Below are 19067 nucleotides of genomic sequence, written 5' to 3' on the forward strand. Positions count from 1 at the left end.
ACTCTAAAAACAGCTTTGATCAGCGTCAATCATCGCCATTCAATCATTTCCAAGGTGCCAAATAAGTAGTTCAGCCAAAGACTCCAGGATCTGAAGACTGGCATCCACTTCCTGGAAAGACCCCGCCTTCCTCACATTCCACTACCCTGTCAAAACACAGCTCCCCTCTCCCACTGGCTGACGGGAAACCATCGGCTCCCTTTATAGGCTGTTGCGGAGCAGTGGGCGGGAGGAAGTAAAAGCGGTGCTCAAAGAAACAGTGGCCCATTCCCAGGCAGAGACTACAGTTACATAACTGCACGCACACACACACACACACACACACACACACACACACACACACACACAGGATCAAGACAACACCCTCAACACAAGGCAGAACACAAAACAGGGTCAGAGAGAAAGAAAGGAGAAAAGACATTAGGGAGTGCAGAGAAAGAAAAAGGAGACCAAGAAGAGAGAAGTCGAGCAAGGGGGGGGGGCGAGGAAGAGAGGGAGGGAGGGGTAGGTGAGGCATCGGTTTTCCTTGTGAATAACATGAAGAGGAAAAGGCTATTTTACACTCAGCAGCTGAGGGAGGGCGAGTCCAGTGTGTGTGTGAGCGAGACAGAGAGAGAAAGGTTAATTGGTGTACGGTGGAAGATCACTTTCATCAAACCCTAAGCGGAAGAGCAGTGGACCGAATGGGAGAACTATGCCAAGAATAAAAGTACACACACACACACACACACACACACACACACACACACGTGACTGAGAGAGCTCTGTAGTTTTGTCAAAAACAAAGCAACTTGGTGTTATTAAATCAATATCATCTGTTGCCTGTCTGCGCGGGGCGGAATTGACAGCAATCTGAGAAGGGCAGGGAGGCAGGATGGAAAGAAGAAGAGGAGAGTGAGGAGGAGGAGGAGGAGGAGGAGGAGGAGGAGGAGGAGGAGGGGAAGGAAAGAAGACAGGAGGAAAGGAGAGACTAAAGAGGAGAAGGAAGAAAATGGGGAGGGGGGGGGGGGTGAGGGGCCCGCACGTTGAGTGTGTGTGGAGAGAAAAATGTGTGGAATCCTAATTGTGTTATTGCTCCAGAACAAACATTAGTCCTGCCTGTCATACCACAGACAGCAGGCAGCGAGCGTGTGTGTGTGTGTGTGTGTGTGTGTCTCTGTGTGTGTGTGTGTGTGTGTGTGTGTGTGTGTGTGTGTGAAGAGACAGAGACAGAGAAAATTGAATGAGTCCTGCAAATAAAGAGTCAAGCTAAGAGAGTTCGAAACATGCTCTCCACTTTTCCCCCCGGCTACTCATGAAGGCAGTGCGCTCACAATCAGCTCTGTGTTGCAGTGCGAGTTCTGTGTTAGGACATTAGGACAGCGCAGCTAGATGTGTGCATCTGCCAGCGAGCCCTCCCTCCTGCAGCTGTACGGCTGTGGGCTGGCTGGGTGTGTGTGTGTGTGTGTGTGTGTGTGTGTGTGTGTGTGTGTGTGTGTGTGTGTGTGTGTGTGTGTGCCTGTGTGTGTGTGGTTGGGCTGGGGGCCAGCAGGCAGTAAACCCACAGTAGAGGCCCTGGCAGTCCAATGCTTGCCACGTAGCCACATAGCAGCGATGTAACTCCAGAAGAGAACAGAGGATCGAAGAGGAGATCTATATTCTCTCCTTCGTATGAGGAAGATAAGGTGGGTCATTGTGTGGGAATCTAAACAGAGGCGACGCGAGTGTGAGAAACACAATCACAAAGTCAGACACTGACGTTTCCGCCAATTACATCAGCCAGGGCCGCCAGAGAGCTCCGTTGACTTACAGATGTTCAAGGCCTGTTTCCACTAACTATGTGACCACACACACGCACACACACACACACACACACACACACACACACACACACACACACACACACACACACACAACAACAACAAAATATCTTACCGACCGGCACAAACATAAACCTACCCCGCCCTCATCATCATCATCATTAGAACTGATGTCATTGTCTTCATCACTTCCATCAGCCTCATCAATGTCTATAACATTTTGCCATCTTCATGACTCGCACTGCCAGCATCTTCATCTTCATTATCCTCGTCAATATGCCAGACTGCCTTAAGAAAGCGCTTTATTTTGTTGGTGTTTGTGTGCGTTTAACACAGAGGAAGTGGCTATTCTCCCACAATCACATGAACATGACTCACTCTTCTTCATGGCAGCACTTCCAGATTTTTCTTCTCCTTTTGTCCTTTTCTCCCCCTACTCCCTGTCTCTCTCTCTCCCTGTCTCTCTCTCTCTCCCTCTCATCCCTCCCTCCCTTAAACCTCCTGCCCCACCACAGTTCAGACTTTTCTCCTTCAGATCCAGAGGCTGAAGGCTGAGCGCTCTGCAGCCCAGAGAGGAGCGCTGAGCCTGAGGAGAGCTCACAGCAAACTCCTCCCTAACGCCTCGGATCTCCAAGGCTCAGTCTGGCCACACACATGGAGGCTCGTTCCACAAGCCAGGAGACTAAAGGCTGAGTTGGGCTGACTGGTGGTTAGTATGACAGGCTGTGGAGATGCACACACAAGCCATCTTGGTGCTGGCTCGGCATGGCTAGCTTGCCAGTAATGTTAAATAAGAGCGGGGGTCGTTGCGTTCAAGGATTGTTAAAGATTATGGAATTCTCTTTAGCCCCAACCCATTTTGCTTTTGCAGGCACAGTACTGCTAAACCAAACTGACTTGTAACCCTTTTTAAATGCTGAAGATGTGCATGATTCCAGATGATTACAGTCTGAAAGCTAGTTATTAAAGGCAACATTATTTATACAAAGACGTTCAGACGTACAAGCGAGCCATTGAAAGCCTTTATGACATTGGAAGCCATACAAAAAAAAAGGTAGAAAGAAAGCAGGAAGAGATAGATAGCCGAGTCATTTCTTTTCTTGTTATATACTTACGGCTCCGTTTCCAAACTAAATGTTATTTCAAAGTCATTTCTCCTCTTGTCACCATGGAGATATGAAGACGGAGCGAACTCAACTGAGGTTCAACCATCATCTCTTTGTCTGTCTTTTTCTCTTTCTTACTTGCACACATATATAATCCCAAAAAGATGCCCACTGTGGGCTCTCAGGAGGCCTTACACGTGCATCAGACTGACATTCCTTTACATGCCAGACATGACAATAATATGCTAGCATGACAATATGCAGCACCAGCTCTGCATTAGCTCCACAGCCTCATTCATGTCTCCTCTACATGTCCTCCTCTCAGTCTTCACTGTATTGCTGCGTAATGCAGTTGGTTCCATGTAATACATCCCTTTAGCGTGAATATGATGCGTTCTCCCGCAGAGCTGGATCCTTTTCAAGTTGCGGCGTCTGTGTGTTGTGTATGACTTTCGTGGTTGTATGGATTTCACAAGAAAGGACCAGTGACCAAATAACATTAGTTACACTTTCATTTTTATGCACCAGCGCTCAGCCTTCCTCCTCTTCCTCTACTCCTCTTCTGTCCCACTCGCAGCTTTAACCTGCCTCGCTCTTCCTCACTTGCGCCCCCCCCCCCCCCATGTCCTCCTCCCCCCCCCCTCACTATTTCCAAAACAACCCCTCAGCCTTCAAACGACAGCCGCCCATTCAGAAGGTTTTGGGGTTAGGGTGGGGGAGGAGCTCGGTGCAGGCTTGTGGAAGGGTTAGGGGAGGGAGTGGGGAGGGGGGGGGGATATGCAGGGTTCTCATTCCCGCTAAATTGTCCCACATGGCTGAGCGTGCTTAGTTTAAACAAACACAGCCACTTCCTCCTCACTGCGCACATCGGCACACAGACATAGGCGCACACAGACCCACATAAACACACACCCATCGGGCGCACAGGCATGCTTGAACTTCATTACACAAAAACAAGCATGTGCACACACATATAAACACACATACACACACAATACATTGTATACCTTGGCAGGCAGCGGACAATACTTTCAGCCTTGCACTCTAAGCTTGTAAATGTTCAGCTGAGCCCAGACTGACTCCATACCAAAACACCACAGGACCGAATATCACTTATAGTTCCTCACGAAGACACTTTCACGTGCACGTTCAGCTTGTCGAGTGTATGATTTGGCCCTTTGTGGGGCTTTAACTGTACAATCCACAATAAACATCTCAGCTAATCGGTCCCTGGAGTCAAACCCCCAAACCCAAACTCCTACCACAGAATGAGAGTCGGGGAGCAGACACTGACAATGTGTTGACTGTGTGTCCAGAAAGACAGAGAGAGAGAGAGAGAGAGAGATGGAAATATGGACGTGTCCAGTTTGACTCTTACTCGCACGTGAATTTTTTACAGACAATGTATGTTTATTGCAGAGAGTGAGAGAGGCAAAGATGAGCAATGCTTCTGAATAATGGAAGAACAGTATTTATATGCAAACCTGAACCAAGTTTCACTTCTAAACAAGTAACCACAACATTCCTGAAAGTACTCAGAATATACTACAGCTACAAAATGGCCAAACTTTTATGTTTCTACGATCTTAAAATGTGAGAATTTGCAGCTTTTCTTGGTCTTACTTTTTAGTAAATGTAAGGTTTTTGGTTTTGGTCGGACAAAACAAGACACTTGATGATGTAACTTTGTGTGATGGACTTTTTTTTCATTGTTTTCTTGTAACTAATCAATACAGGCAACTAGTAACTGCTATCCTATCCCTCCCTGTTCATTTTACAGACACTCCAAAGCAGACAAAGATTGCAACATACAGCTGACTAAACCCCAAATCACAGTCACAAATCACAGTTTATATAGTGAGTATGAAGCCACCGGTGCATGATTGGCATGCAATATATAACAATAAAACCCAAGCGTGTATCATTGCTGAAAGATATTAATATTTAGATTTCAAAGTGCACTTTTGTTGTTTTACCTCTGCTGTGAAGTTTGCTGTTAAGACCCACTTACCTCTGCGTTCCCATGTATTTCAATGCAATGACCTACAATCATCATAATCAGCTCAGCATTACAAGCGGCTAGTAAAGAGGACTGAAGGAGGACGACCGCAGAGTGCAGACAATAAGCCCACAGTCACTGCCAGTGGACCTGCTGCCGTCCAGGCCTGCACACACAGCATGTCTCTGCCACTAATGCCCAACTCCATCAGGGCTGCATGCCATGAGTCTTAATTAAGACAGCTATGCCAAGTCAAGAAGTGAATTCTACTCCCCCTTTCTCTCTCTCTTTTACACACACACACACACACGCACACACACACACACAAAGATAGACGGATGCACAAACTAAAACATTTGGGTGGACAAGCATGTAGACGGAGACAAACCACCAATAGACATTTAGATCATCAGTTTTACGGGCCATGAAAAAGCTAGCTCAGTGGGTGGTGTGTGTGTGTGTGTGTGTGTGTGTGTGTGTGTGTGTGTGTGTGTGTGTGTGTGTGTGTGTGTGCTGAGCGAGAAAGACTATTTTGTCACACCTACATGAGAAACCTGTCTCCTTTCTCACAGCCAAGACAACAACTGACTGAGTGTGAGAGAAGTGCACACACACACACACACACACACACACACACACACACGCACACACAGCCTTTACATTGCACAACAGAGCAAGCAAATCATGAATGAAGGGTACTTTACATGCCAAATTCCATGGCTAACCCATGGCGTGTTTATGAATGTGTATGTGTGTGTGTGTGTATATGTGTGTGTGTATGTGTGTGTATGTGTGTGTAGAGAATAGACCATTATAAGATAAATGAAATTGGGCTGAAAAATGAGAGAGGACACTTCTGGGAATAGCAAGCCAACGTAAAGTATACATACAATTACTTGCTCCCTAACATCAAACACACACACACACACACACACACACACACACACACAAACACGCACATGCATACACACACACTTATAACACCCCTCCCCACAGACCGGGGTCACAAGGTCACATTCCTCCTCCTCAATCAGCCTAAGGATTTCACACACTAGTTTAGGGATGTGGGTAGTGTAGTGTGTAGTGTGTTTCTGCCTGGCTGCGTTTGTGGGTGTATGCATGTTTGGGATGTTTCAGTGGTTTGTGGGGGGTCCCGGCTTGAGGGCAAGGAGGGGAGAAGAAGGGGAAAATAGGGAAGGCCATGTACATACTATGCTGGATAAATCTGAAAACACATTTTCTTTTTGGAACTCTCTCCAAAGTGAATAAAACTTTTTATGGTCATGTTTTTAAAGTTGGTACAGCCAATGAGACACTACAGGTGTTGTCATAAACCTGTATTTATGTTGTCAGCTGATTTTGCGAGTGCCGTGGAGGAATTACTGTTGGTATTTACGAGCCGTGATCAAATCACCTTTTTAATATTGTTTCATGCACAACGTCATAACAGTAGATGCACTTATGGAATAGGAGCTTTATCTATTTTCCCTTTTGCTTCCGGAATTTCAATGTAGATGACAAACGAGGGTCAGAGAGGCAAAAGAATTACAGGTATGTGGAGCCGGGACGGGACGGGACGGGGAGACAGAAGACAGGGTGAGAGGACGGGAGGTAGGGGTCGAAGTGTGTCTGCATGCCCTGGAGGGGTGGGGAGTGGTTTAACAAGCAGAAGCAATAAAACATGCAGCTTCGCATTAAAAAACACCTACTTCCTCCCTGAGCAGAACCCTCAACTCTAGTCCTGCATACACACACACACACACACACACACACACACACACACATACACACACACACACACACACACGAAGGATATTTGAAAATATGTGTACCAGCTCCAACTCCCGTTCCAGCCATATAATAATCAGATATATAACTAGTTCAGTTCCAAACCAGGACACACACACACACACACACACACACACACTCACACACTTGAGCTGCAGCCCACTGCAGACAGACGACACTTGAGATACACACTCAAAACGCTCACGGTCAGGCATAAAAACAGCCATTAACGACTGGCGGAACTTTCCATGGGCCTGCCAACTAGCAACACCAACACGCCTGGCATGCTAATGCAGGCACGTAAAGTAAACTGTGTGTGTGTGTGTGTGTGTGTGTGTGTGTGTGTGTGTGTTTCATGCATGTGTGTTAAGTCTGTGCTCTGTGTGTGTTCAGGTGCACGCTTGAGCTCTTCAGCCAGCTGACCACGCATGCACACACACACACACACACACACACACACAGACACACTAGTGGGCAGCTCTTCAACAAGCTATTTCTATGGATGATACCCCAGAGGAACCGTGCAAGGGCACGGCCAGGGCACGGGCGGCCGAGCCCTTCACGACTCTGAACTCATCCAGCATTTCTGCATGCATGTATCCACAACAACTTGAGACTCGACAGGCCTCGTTTCTGGATTCCAAACACGCCGTCTGTTTGTCACTATCATTTTATTTCATCATCTCCTCTAATCCTCAAATGTCACTCTGTCTCTCCCTCTCACTGTTGTCTCTACTGCAGCCATACAGCTGCTGTCAAGACCTTTCAAATGACACCAAGTGATGAGCAATGACTCAAATGGGCAACCAGAGAGAAGGGAAACTTTTTTGGTGAAGTCACGCGTTGCATCATGTGTCGTGTATTCAGATGTATCAAAGCTGCACAAATATTGCTGAAGAAATCTACTCGACTGCACAGAGTGACACAATAACGTACTGTACCATACTTTACTATTGACTCTGACCATGTTTACATTTAAAACGTTCTTGTTCAGTATTGTCTATAATTAATACATCTCCTCCTTTTGTTTGTAGACACAAAGTCATTGAATTGTTACTATTTTGTTCTCAAAAACAGCCGAGAGCTTCAATGACCTTCAATCCTTTAGATTTAGATTTAGATTTATTGCGAGCTATGGCGGTGATTTAGAGTACGCATTACATACTGTATCTCCAAATGTCAGATCTTTTGATTTTGGACTGAATATTGACATTACACATTAAGCTATATGAGAGGAGAGGGCAATGGGAGGAGGGGAGGAGGGAGACGGGGAGGAGAGAAGTTGAAAGGCTTCTTTTATCTTCTAAATCAACTGTCAACAATGCAGGAAATGATCATGGGAGACAAAACAAAAAAAAGTGGAGACAAGAGTTCTGGAGAACGAAAGAGGAAGAGAAGGAGGGAGGCAGAAAGAAAGAAAGAAAGAGAGGAGGAGGAGGGTAAACATTACAGCTCGGTGCCAAGCAAACAAGAGATGCTGGGATACTTCAACAGAAAGCCAACGTTCATATGGGAGAGAAAGAAACGCCAAGAAGCAGAGAGACAGTTAGGTAACCGGCACAGACACAGAAGCTGGGAAATGGAAAGTGAAAGCATCAAGCAGCCGATAACAAAAACAGCTGTCATGAGATACAATACAGTTTTGGACTTCCCACATACATGCAGCTCCAGCTTGGTATGTGTTTACACGGTGTATATATATATATATAACACATTTGACCAAAGATATAACATAAATCACCACATTTTAAATCAAAATGACAATTTGTTCAGTCATAAAAATGACAAAACAAACTAAAAACCTGCATAAACACTCTCTGCATCATTCAGCAGTACTGCCAACTCTCTGTATGCGTCTGTACAAACCACTAAGTGTGTGTTAACACAAAGTCAGCGCCATTCATAGTATGAGAAATACATTTTTTTTTGAGTGTTGAACTTTCTTAAAAAGTAGCTTTTTATGTAATAACACTAATAATGAACACAAGTGAAAAGATTAGTTTGATAATCTGCAACTATTTTGATATCGGACTAACTGTTAGAGTTATTTTTAGACATCAGCTGGTTTCGGTTTCTTCCATGCGAGGAGTTGCTGGTCACGTATTATAGTAAACCGACTGTTGATCGGATAAAATAAGCAATTTCAATAAGCCCCGTTGGTCCTCTGAGACATTTTAATGGATGTTTTTAACTATTTTCTGACATGTTATAGATAAAATGATTAATGGATTAACCGGGGGCTGATTTATCTGTAATTTATTGCATGGAGATTTCTGTCAGCTTAATGAAACCACTTGTTTTTTTTAATATAAATGAAATATTAGGCTGGTGGACCCTCTAGCGCTCCCCTGCGCTCCATCATGTGTCACAGCAGTGTGCGCCGGCACAGGGAGAACCCACGTGCACCGTCAGGACAGGAGAGGAAGAGAAACTGTAGAAGCGCTCCTCTTGCGCTCCAGGCGTCGACCCCTTGACCTCACAGAACAGGAACGTCTCCACACATCCGTCTCCACCAATAAGATAAACCTCCTATCGCAGGAGAGGAAGCAGGGAGCAACTCGTTCACTTCATCAAACCACACCTCCGTTACCGTAACAGTGAAGGCGGATATCTTCCCACACCTGCTGCATTTGGAAGAGGAGATGGTACGACTGGTAGCGGAATTTATGCAAACTGCAGATGGTTTAGGACTGTACTGTATAGAAGAGGCGGACCAACTATTGGGAGGAAGATGTTTCAAATATGGGTAACTTGTTAGGGCCAACTGGACAATTTCAAACAGTCATTATCTGTATATATAAAAGGGCAATTCTGCATGACTATTTGCAGACATAGTGGTGAATGGTTAACTTATAGGCTGAGCATTTACTCATTTTCTAAAGCTTCCAGGTGAGCTTCCCGTTTCATTTCATATTTTCATTACCTAACGCACACAGGTTTGTCGGTAGTGGCTATAGAGAAGACATCAGAACGGTTCGGCAGCACTGCTCAGTAACACTACATCTGGGATAACAAGTTCTAGGTTACCAGTCAGACGCACACACACACACACACACACACACACACACACAATGGCCAGCATCATCCTGTTCCTGCCCTGACCCCATTTCGACCAGGCGTACCTGTACGTTTCACTGGGCCAACAGCAAACCGCAAGCCGCTGCGGGTAGAAAGCGAAGAACCCAGATTATGACAGGGGGTCAGGCGGAGACAGATGCTGGCATCACGAGTCCTCATGAAACATGGGAACAACTTCCTCATCGCGCTTAGAATAACCCGTCTCGGAATATTAGAGGCAAAACATAAAGCAGTCCATCAAACCCAAAGTGCCTGCATGTCAATCATCGTGTTTATTACACCTGCTGGAGGAGAACTCTGTCTATGTGCGGTAAACTGTCTGTCAAAAAGGATTCATTCTGAAATCTTGGCACCTATTCCCTCGTCCTGCTTCAGGCACTTTAGTGGAATAAAACAAACTGACAGAGTGGGATAAAACAAAGCAACTGCAAAGTTACATTTACCCCGTGTGTAGTTAATGACGCACCGTCACACGGACCGACACAGCTGAGTAAGCTGTACCTGTTGAACAAAGCCGTAATGGCTACAGAACACAGGTCGTTAACTTATATAAAGTGTTCTTCGACCCTTTGCCTATTCATGGGAGAGACAGAGAAGGCCGGATACCCACGTTCAACCGGTCTCAACACTGCTCTTTCTCTTCTGTTATATCGCAGTGTATTCCAAAAGATTATTTAACAAAGAAAAAAGGGGGATTTTTACAAGAGGCAGACTAAAAGCTGGGGGAGGAAACTCACTTGCTTGCAATTGCATCAGTTTGAGAGCAAATCCCTGCTTACATTATGGTGTTGTGCATCGTCTAGCAACACATTCCTGGCTCTCCACGCCGCCAACTAAACTCATAGTAAAATATATATATATATATATATATATATATATATATATATATATATATATATATATATAAAAGCTCAAAAAAGCCTCTCATTAAAAATGCTGAACTACGAGTTTTCATCCAAACTTTTTTTATTGAATTTGATTTGAATACAAGAACATCAGAGCAGGGCTTTCATAACTGTTCAAATGTTTGGCCTGTGAGCTGTGTTTACATTCTTATTGTGTATAAATGTTGCAGCCAAAGAGGCTTAACTTCCTGAGAACAGTGTACATGATATAAAGCTCATACAGCGTGTGTTAAAGAGGGATATGGGTGTAGTACACTTTTGACAATATGGATTGCAGCCTTTATGACCAGCTCAGCACCTGGAACCTAAGGCTACACAAGGTACTCAGACCAACACAGCTTTTCTTTCCCAAAGATCCTTCATTTCTATGACTTTGTGGAGCCTTTAGAAATGAGGGTTAGGGTTGCATGTAACACACTCTAGGTGCAGGCCGTGATAAACAATGTTTAACTGAAACCAAAGTAGCAAAAAGAGAAACTTCCTGGGGCTGTAAATCAGAGCCTTCTTACCCGTTAGGTAACTTTTGATATCTGAGTTAGGTACCATTTTTTACTCAAGAACACTTTTGAAATTTAGAAAGTTGAGGAATGCTTTCATCGTAATTGATTTCTGTCACATGGCTCGACTCCATCTTTCCCTACTTCCCAATGTCCATACCGTAGCTTATTGTCCGAGGCCTAAACTTTTGATGTTAAGACTTTTTGATGCCTCTGACTTGTGCGAGCAAAATAAATTGCCCATTCATGCACCACAGAGAGAATTCCTTTGCTCTCACCTAAACACACCTTTTCAGCGGGTAGCCAATCATTTCGCCCCCCCCCCCCCCCTCACCCCACCCCCAAAAAATAAATAAAAGTCGGATATCAGTTTTTCACAGATTTTTTTTTTTTTTTTACAAGGCCACATCAGCCTTCCACCAAAGGAATGTCATCTGACGTCATGTATTTGGGATCGGATTTCTCCCTCTCTCCTCTTTCTCTCTCTCCCCCCTGAAAAAAAAAAAGTAAGCGTGCGTGCGTGATGTGTTGGGTTATTTTTCCCCTGGACTATATTCTCCAACGTGCCCACTGGATCCAGAGCCCACAGCAGGGGGATATGCGATTCTCAAATCATAGCCCCAATTATACCCCCCCCCTCCACCGCTAATCATGACAGCATGACAATTAACCACTCTCCTGTTATTACGACGTACAAACCACCAAAAATCTGGCTCTCGAGTCATCTTTGGCATCTCACATTTTCCGACCTATTGCTGCCTGCCACATCTCCTGTGTCCTCTTCACTGATGGACTGAAGGACTGAAAGTAGGGACGTGGAAGGCACAACATCGATCGTTTCAAGCAGGAGACCAATGTTTGATTTCCACGTCTGCATTGGAGAGGCTGAGAGGGAGAGAGTTGTCTTCCCTGCACAAACAGACAGACACGTAGTCGTTTCTGAGAGAGAGAGAGAGGGAGAGGGAGAGAGGGGGAGAGAGAGAGAGAGAGAGAGAGGGAGAGAGGGAGAGAGACTGGCTGGAAGGAATGCTAGGATATGCTGGAGTTGGGATTTTTTTCCTCTCCAAAGCCTTTTTTCCTGCATTCTGCAATCACACACAGACTCTATGGAAAGTCGCTATAACACAACCGCTTTAAAAATTCTCAACACGTATCCAATGCATTATAACTCCCTATAGTGTCGATTCAATGATTTCGCAACCCCCCCCCCCCCCCCCCCCCCCCCCCTCTGTCAAATCTGACTGCCTCAGCATCTTCCTTTCCAAGTTATTTTCCAACTATAAAAGTGTTCATTTCCTGATTTTGAGCAGCTACAACACAACCGAGTATTTTCAGAATGCAAGTCGCAGTGCAACGACTGCTTTTAGTTGCAGAAATAGGCAAAGGAGAAAAGATTTTGTCCTGTTGCGCACTCACTCCATCTCAAGTCCTCGGAGACAAAAACACATTCTTTCGTCAAAGCTGAGAAATCGGGACCACAAAGAGCAGACTGCAAAACGCACGAACCCGAAACTTTCCCTCGACTAGTGTGAAGAACTAACACGATGAGCGTCAAGGGTTTAGCTTTTTAACTTGTTGTTTCAAAATAAACGGGGAAAATGTTGCCCAAAAAGTTTCGATTCACCCTCTTCGGCAGCAGCGAAGCAGTTTTCCTTTTTCCTTTGCGCTGGCCAAGTGGCCCAGACTGCCGGCGTCAGCGCTCCGCTCTCCAAACTCTCTCACACACACACACACACACACACACACACACTCATAGACACGCACTTCTAAAACTTTTTCAACATCGACTCCATCGAGCTCCATTCCCCGTTTTTGCGAGGTGGTTTCGTACCGTAAAAGAAGTGTAAAAAGAACTCACCTCGCTGCAATAAAATAATCTTCAAACAGACGAGTCTGCGTGTTTTTTATTCCCAGGGTCGGATCTTGCCTGTCTGCTGGCGCGGCGCAACGGGTACTGGGAGACTCCGCCATGTCAATCAAAACGCGACGCACATGTAGGTCAGAGCCCGCCTCTTTTTTTTTTTTTTTTTTTTTTTTTTTACCGTAATATAGCCTAGTGCGCATTAAAAAAAAAAGCCAAAACAGAGAGCACGGCTGCTCCTTTACCTTAGCGACAGAAGCAATCCGCAGGCTTGTCTTTTCAAGGCAAGTTGGTATTTTATAATGTAATAAAAACAGGGTGATTTGAAGTCATTTCCAAATTATTTCTGGTCCCGTTTTTATATTGTATTAATATTAAAGTGGAGGTTACTGTTTTCGATTTGTTCTGATTGTGACTTAGACATCAGAATAACACTTTGTAGAGCTACTAATAACTATTACCCTATATAATACATGTGTTAGCATTTTATTTGATGGTCACTGATAAGGTAGAGGTAGAAAACAGTTATAAGGCTGCAAAGAAACATCCATGTTGACACCCCACCATTTTATTTTAATGATTTTAATGGTGGAAAATGTAAGTAGGTTGTTGTGTGCTAAAGAATTTAAGTTATGTCAGCCCAAAAAAGGTGGGTGAACTCTTCTGCAAATAAAAAAACAAGCTGAATCCAGTTTAGGCTGGTTTACGTTTATCTTTCAGTATGACACAGAATATCTTCGTACCAGAACCTACAGCAGCAAATGACCAGCTCGACCCGTGTCACCTTGCTCACACTGGTCACTTATATGTTATTACAACAACAAAACAAATCTCCCTCCAAGTGCCTCCAAAACAACTTAGACAACAGGCCAAAGTCCCTCTGGTGGCTGCACTGAAACCCGGCATCCCTCAGCTAACAGGTCCAAGGGTTACAGGCCCGACCGACACTTAAGATATAAACATTATGACGAAAAATCTAATAAAAACAAGGTAAAAATCTGTGAAATCTGCACTGAAGTTGTTGCTTAGGCGTGTTGAAAGGGACCACAAGTCCTCATGTGTTCTCTGCAGGGTGAGATATACTATGAAGAGATTATATCTACTGTAGCTGTACTGTATTTCCTTTAACTCACAGATACATGTATTCACAGAGTATTTATGGAAATAGTTATCTGAGCGTGTCGGTGCCTGCATTAAGACATTAACGTCTACAAGTGCCAAAAGCATAATTTGAATTACAAAACCACAGATTGCCATTTGATGGAAGGACCGACTACTTTTCCAAAATGAGTGCTCGTGCATTTCAAAGATAGGTGGGATTAAAATTGCAGAACAGATGCTATATAATTTACAATATTCAACATCAAGTATATGTTTCCCCCAGATGTCAGCAGATTGAATGCATACTGTGACTATGGAGAGGTGAATTCCAGCATGAAAGTGAATCATGCGCTGCAGAATAGCACCCTCATTATACTGAACTTCTCAAATTTGGATTGCATACCCATACTAATTTGAAGAAATCTTTATATGTGCTTTATTTTTTTGGTACATTAACATAACTACAAGCTACCTAAAGAACAGGAGGAGGAAAAAACCCCACAAAAACTAGCTGTTGAATCAACAACAGGGTTTTGGTCTGTTATGTATGTGTTTGTCTCCAACGGTAATCAGCCTTTTTCTTTCTGTATTTTCAAACAAGTAGACTCAGCCAAATACACTCATTGCCCCTTAGTTCTAGATTTCTTTTTACTGGCAAACACACACACACACACACACACACACACACACACACACACACACACACACACGCACGTACATACACACACACACACATTCCAGGAACTTCACTAAGAAAACAGCCACTGGTGTAATTCTAAGCCAGAAAAAAATGGCCCTGGATCAGGACAGTGTGCCTGTAAGGAATTCAGTTCAATTCAGTTCAATTCAATAAACACTAATCATCCTCAAGGGGCAATTGATGTGGCAGGCAGAAAAAATCCTTCTCACACACACAGCGTGGATACAGACAGACGGTGGAGCCCCCTAACTGCAGAAATTGTGTATGATTAACAAACTGGGGTTATTTCCAAATTCCATTTGTTTGGATGTATACTGTGATGAAATTTGAAGGAAATTATTTTTGAGTAGTTCAAACATTAAAATCCATCAAAAATGCTCTTTTAATTCATTTTCAATTAAAGTTTCCATCCATTAAAAGCTACCTTCGATAAGAAATCCTGCATCATCAGGTTGATGCAGGATGTGCTTCTCCCTGTCGGACACGAGGTAAGGTGTAAGGTGTTTGAAATAAAGGTCTCAGTGTCGTGTCCCCCACAGAGGTCAAACAATAATTGCCAGGAGGGGACTTCTTGTCCCTGTTGGTTTAAAAATTGAGTATTTTCTGCAAAACACTCATGAGGCAAATTTATGATATCCACCATAGCAAACCTCTATCAAATCTCTATTCAGCACAAAAGAGAAGATAAAGAGAAGCAGATGAGTTAGGGAAGGGCTTAGAAACTTTTTAAACAAGTGAATTGTTGTGCAACAGGGGCTGTAACTCAATATCAGGGAGATGTTCCCACGATTTTGTACCGTGGAAACATTTGGGAGTCGTGTGCGAATAAAAAAACAAAATCTGTTGATTGAAATAAATCTGTAAACAAAGCGGGGGCAACCTTCAGTGACATATTGGACCTTTACAGACAGACGGTCAGATTGGATCTGCAGAGGAGAGTTCAGGGAGATATTTCCCCCCTGTATGTCAGGGCCAGGCCTCCAAACCTCCAGATGTTTACCACCAACCCAGCTGCTTTCTCTCTTTCCCCTTCCTTCTCCCCGTTTCTCCCTCTTGGATTCTTTCTCTCTGAGGCTCTTTAAAGCAAGCCCTCCCTGTAATCATGCTCACTCACACACGTTCACCAGAGGTCTTTGAAGTCAGTGGAATGTGTCCGGCCATATGATAGTGCGTACTGTATATTCTCATTGCACAGAGAAAGCAAAGCGGAGAAAGCGAGGAAAGAGATTGATGGATCGCAGCCAGTTCTTCCATGTGGTTCTTTAAATGTTCACTCTGCCTGTACGTCGCTCTTACATGCGTGTGTGTGTTTGTGCATGCATTTCTGTGTGTATGTTGTGTCTACATGAGCGTGTGTGTGTGTGTGTGTGTGTGCATATGTTAGATGAAATGCTAGTCTGAGACACCAGGTGACAGATGATAATGGGCGTCTGGCAGCAGAAAAGGCCAGCATGGAACATGATGGTGCGTGCAAGCACTTGTGTGTGTTTGCGCGTGTGAGGAACTTCCTCCCATAGATGTGAGGATGGAATTTGGCTCACCATGAGTTCAAAGGAGTCCACCCAAAGCTCTCTGCACACCAGCAAGAGCAGGCATGCCTCTCTCTCTCGGTCTCTCTCTCTCTCTCTCTCTCTCTCTCTCTCTGTCTTTATCTCTTAGTCAACCTCTCTCTACCCCTCACCGCCTCCTTTTTTTTGTATTCTTAGAGTTCAGCAATGCAGCTGGCTGGACCATCAAACATCAAACTTTGCTTCACCTATTTCTTTGATGTGTGTTGACTGGTGCATGTCATTGGAATAGATGAGTGTGGAAAAGTCCAATCACCTTATATCAGCATTAAAAACAAACATAATTAAACATTATTATCTGCGTGCAAACACGGCAGAGTGTTACAGAGACAAACTGTAATGTTAAAAATAAACATGGAAATATATTTTCTCTCAGTTGATTCATTTGTTTTCCCGTTCAGCCTCATCTAGCCTCGCTTTTGCTACTTGGTGGCATGTGGCAGCTTCGGTAGTAAAAATGTGCAACGTACCACTTTTTTTGCACAGCAGAGGATTTTTAAGGCAGGCCAAGTACAAACCTGACACTGAACGTTATGAAACACCACAGTTTAAAGCTTTGGTGAGTTGGGAATACACATAATGAATCATTATTTCAAGTCCGTGAGCAAATCACACCTTCATATACATGTAGATACTTGTAAAATAATTAACAATATACTTGTGTAATGTTATTACTACTCAAAAGACACATGTGTAGGACATTTTGCCATCTTGTGGTAGAATTAAAAAGAAAACTGTGGCTGACAACATATAAGGTTATTAAAGTTATTGCAGAGGGGATTCAAATATCTGTACTTAATCATCTGTACTTGTCAACCTGCTGGTGACAACAGAGACAAAGTCATTTGTATTCAAAACATTTGGTATTTTAGTTGTCGTATATCTAGTATTTATGGTATGTTTGGAACAAGCTGGACACCCAATTATCCAAAGATCCTTCTGTGTCCAAGCACATCTCTGTCTCTGTCTCTCTTTGATAATGAAGTTGAAGATAAGATTGCTTCCTCCAGGACTTTTCCAAACAACTTTATCTAAATCTTATGTATCTGGTATCACTGGTATGTCTGGAACTGGCTCGACTCTAATCCTGATTCAACACTGTCGAGGGCCCCAGACACATCTCGCTGTCGCCGCCTTTCTCTCTTTAATAAGAGGAATTGGTTCCAGTTGCGTCCTCGGCTTTACACAAAGCTCCGTGTTCAGGGGAGATCTGTGTTTGTTCCAGCTCCGCTAAACATGTCATGTGTTCCGACTTACAGAACACCTTCCAGTCATGACATCATCAGGGGGTGACATCACACAGGCAAGCAAAGAAGAAAGCAAAAGAAATACAAATATGCAACCCCCCCCTGCAGTACCCCCTGTTGAAGACCTATGCAGTATGGTATCTATGAGACTAGATCAAATCCAATGACTGAGTGATTCTCAGTCAACATGGGATCACTGGCTGGGATGGCCTGGGAATCTCCTGTTTGTTTTGTGCCAGAAGAACAATCAACAATGTGCCACACTCACCAGACACTTCCTGTATTGGTCCAGGTTTGTCATGACAACAGTGACGCAAGCCAAAGTGATTCAATGCAGAGCCGCTGACGTCATGTGTGCCAGCCGGTCCAAGACATGAGGGTCTGAGAACCATCAATGAGCTGAGCTGGCATTAAATCATTTACAGCACTTGAGGAGAAAACAAAGTCCAACAACCTCAGTTAGCTTGAAGCGTCGATTTCAAACAGAAGATACAATGTCTTTTTGTTTTGTTTTAAATAACAGAAACAGTAGAAATGTCAAAAGATCATCCTTCAGGTAAAAAGGTCAGAGCCACAGTTCACAAGGCTGTAAAGTACAGTGTACTGAGCCAGTGCACACACACATACTTACTGTACAGTGTGTGTACACAGGGAGCGAATGATGACGAACGTGTGTGTGAGAGAGGTTAGTGTCTGAGGGGGTAGGAGCGGGGGGGTGTATGTGGGTAACCGTAAAGAATCTTCAAGGACAATTAATATTCTTGAGACATCTTTTATTTAAACTTCAGAAAAAACAACAAATAACAGCGGGAAGGGTAATGAAAAGAAAAGAAGAGAGGGGCAGGGCAGAGAAAAGAAAAGAAGAGAGAAAGAAAGTAAAGTGATTGACTGAAAGAAAACCATGCCAATACAATAATCATCAGGATATCAACACATCTCAGCCTACTCAAGGCTCCTCTGCACAGAGGAAGTACATCAAAATAAAAGTCTTCTGTCTACATATCAAAGTAGAGATGTCATTTCAAAGTAAAAGTCTTGCATGGCTTCGCTCCTCGAATGATGCTGCATGTGCGAGTACCAGGACACAATCGGAGACGCCCCATTGCCTTCAACAGTCTTTCTTTAAATACTGTCTGGAAGAGCGGGTCTCCTTTGGGAGTGTGTGAGTGCGTGTGTGTGACCACAGCGGTGAAACATCAGTCTCAGAGGTCTCCACATGAGAAGTTCCTCATATTTCTTTGTGATTGTCAGATCCTCCAGAGGATTCCTCTTCTTCTTCTTCTTCTTCCTCTTCTTCTTCTGATGATGATATCCACTGAGCATCGAACACACAAACATCATCTAACATAATTTACCCCCCTATCCCGAGCCACACAGTGGCACAGCAATACAAACCATCAACATACATCAATAAATCT

General features: G+C 44.0%; 1 protein-coding gene across 1 annotated transcript in view; it reads right to left on the reverse strand.

The window, feature by feature from the left end:
- fndc3ba (fibronectin type III domain containing 3Ba) overlaps window positions 1–13154 on the reverse strand; it is an 87324-nt gene extending 74170 nt beyond the window's left edge. The window contains exon 1 of the mRNA XM_029460879.1: window positions 13031–13154. The gene's annotated coding sequence lies outside the window, so the exon portion shown is untranslated. The remainder of the gene's footprint in view (window positions 1–13030) is intronic.
- Between the last annotated feature and the right edge of the window lie 5913 nt (window positions 13155–19067).

The sequence above is a fragment of the Cottoperca gobio genome, chromosome 22, assembly GCF_900634415.1.
Source record: "Cottoperca gobio chromosome 22, fCotGob3.1, whole genome shotgun sequence".
Taxonomy (NCBI): Eukaryota; Metazoa; Chordata; class Actinopteri; order Perciformes; family Bovichtidae; genus Cottoperca; species Cottoperca gobio.